Below are 2500 nucleotides of genomic sequence, written 5' to 3'. Positions count from 1 at the left end.
CCATTTCAATTTGGTCACACATTTGGATATTCAATTTGTATACAGAGTTATGATGTTCAGTCTAATCTGCAAATTGGTTCCAAGAGCATGTCTTAAAATTATTTTATTGTATTGACTCTGTTCATGCTGATAATCCCATCATAATTTTTCAGTATCATTACAAACTGTAGAAAGAGCTTTTCCATAATTAAACTTTAAAGATAGCAACAATGGTATATACATTGTATTGTACCGTGCATGAATCAACTTCATCAGTTGATCCAGAAGAGTTTTGAATTGACAACTGTAGCTGCCAGAAGGCTTTTTTGGTCATGTAAGCATATATAAAGTACAAATGCAAGCATACTCAAGGTAATGACCACTATTGGTCACAAATATCTCAATATAAAGACATTCTGTCATATCATTTTGAAGGCATTCCAGACTAAGGAGCACAAGGTTTGTGAGGCATGGAAAACATGACCAACATTTCCTCAATTTTATATATACACCTATTCAACATACAACAGCAAACTGAAAGTTTCTTTAAATTGTTTAATAGGTTATTAACTGCATGTCCCAAGCAGGCATTTCAGCAGTGGTCATTTGTTAAAAGTGTATATTTGGAGAATGAGATACAACTAATAATATCCAATAAGATTACTGAAATTTGAAGAAAACTCTTTTCCACCATAATTCAGACCCCGTATTGGTCACAGTTCTGGCTACTTATGTGGTTAGAGCACTGGTCTCGTAAACCAGGGGTCATGAGGTCCAATCTCACTGGGACCTAGTGTTTCCCAATGTTAAAATAGTCTATGCAATATCTTTAAGTGAGGAGAACCATTTCAATTTGGTCACACATTTGGATATTCAATTTGTACACAGAGTTATGATGTTCAGTCTAATCTGCTGATTGGTTACAAGAGCATGTCTAAAACATATTTGTTGCATTTTATTGGGCCGATTCTGTTCATGCTGATAGTTCCAACAAGTTTTTCCACTATTATTATGAAACTATGGTAAGAGCTTTCCAATAATTTAACTTTAATGATAGCACAAAAACACACACATTAGGAGGTTTTTAATACTTCTCACCCTGTTGTACACCTGTTCTGTTTCTGCTGACAGGCATGGTATTATCATTTCAGCTCACTACAGGACACTCTAACACAAAGTTGGAGAGCCATTAAAAATATGTCCAACTTTTCAATATTTTCTATATAATTCAATTCAAGCAAAGACAGCTAATTTTTGCATTTATTTGATTTTCTGAAAAAGTTATATACTACATGCCTCAATCAAGGATATTGCAAATTTGTAGAATTTTTTTGTGAAAAGTCTACATTGGGACAAAAAGCGACAATAAAATGATAACAGAGATTTGAAATTTGCAGAAGATTTTTTTCCATCACTAAGCAGAATGAACATACATAGTACGAGCAAGGCTCCATAGCTCAGGGGTTAGAGCACTGGTCTTGTTTACCAGGGGTCGTGAGTTCAAATCTCACTGGGGCCTAGTACTACTTTCTTGTTACTGCTGCTAAAATATAAATTGCAGCTCCCAATGTTGAAATAGTCTGCTCAAGAGCTTTAAGTGAGGAGAACCATTTCAATTTGGTCACACATTTGGATATTCAATTCGTACACAGAGTTATGATGTTCAGTCTAATCTGCAAATTGGTTCCAAGAGCATGTCTTAAAATTATTTTATTGTACTGATTCTGTTCATGCTGATAATCCCATCATAATTTTTCAGTATCATTACAAACTGTAGAAAGAGCTTTTCCATAATTAAACTTTTAAGATAGCAAAAATGGTATATACATTGTATTAATCTGTATTGTACCGTGCAGGAATCAACTTCATCAGTTGATCCAGAAGAGTTTTGAATTGACAACTGTAGCTGCCAGAAGGCTTTTTTGGTCATGTAAGCATATTTAAAGTACAAATGCAAGCATACTCAAGGTAATGACCACTATTGGTCACAAATATCTCAATATAAAGACATTCTGTCATATCATTTTGAAGGCATTCCAGACTAAGGAGCACAAGGTTTGTGAGGCATGGAAAACATGACCAACATTTCCTCAATTTTATATATACACCTATTCAAAATACAACAGCAAACTGAAAGTTTCTTTAAATTGTTTAATAGGTTATTAACTGCATGTCCCAAGCAGGCATTTCAGCAGTGGTCATTTGTTAAAAGTGTATATTTGAAGAATGAGATACAACTAATAATATCCAATTAGATTACTGAAATTTGAAGAAAACTCTTTTCCACCATAATTCAGACCCCGTATTGGTCACAGTTCTGGCTACTTATGTGGCTCCATCTCTCAGGGGTTAGAGCACTGGTCTCGTAAACCAGGGGTCATGAGGTCCAATCTCACTGGGACCTAGTGTTTCCCAATGTTAAAATAGTCTATGCAATATCTTTAAGTGAGGAGAACCATTTCAATTTGGTCACACATTTGGATATTCAATTTGTACACAGAGTTATGATGTTCAGTCTGAT

At 34.6% G+C, this 2500-nt stretch overlaps 1 non-coding gene across 1 annotated transcript; it reads left to right on the top strand.

The window, feature by feature from the left end:
* Positions 1–1425: 1425 nt before the first annotated feature.
* Positions 1426–1498, top strand: TRNAT-UGU (transfer RNA threonine (anticodon UGU)). The gene has a single exon. It is a non-coding gene; the product is annotated as a tRNA-Thr (tRNA).
* Positions 1499–2500: the final 1002 nt, after the last annotated feature.

Source organism: Pseudophryne corroboree, chromosome 11 (assembly GCF_028390025.1).
Source record: "Pseudophryne corroboree isolate aPseCor3 chromosome 11, aPseCor3.hap2, whole genome shotgun sequence".
NCBI classification, from domain to species: domain Eukaryota; kingdom Metazoa; phylum Chordata; class Amphibia; order Anura; family Myobatrachidae; genus Pseudophryne; species Pseudophryne corroboree.
Note: the sequence above shows the minus strand (reverse complement) of the source record. Positions and strands in the feature narration are given on the sequence as shown.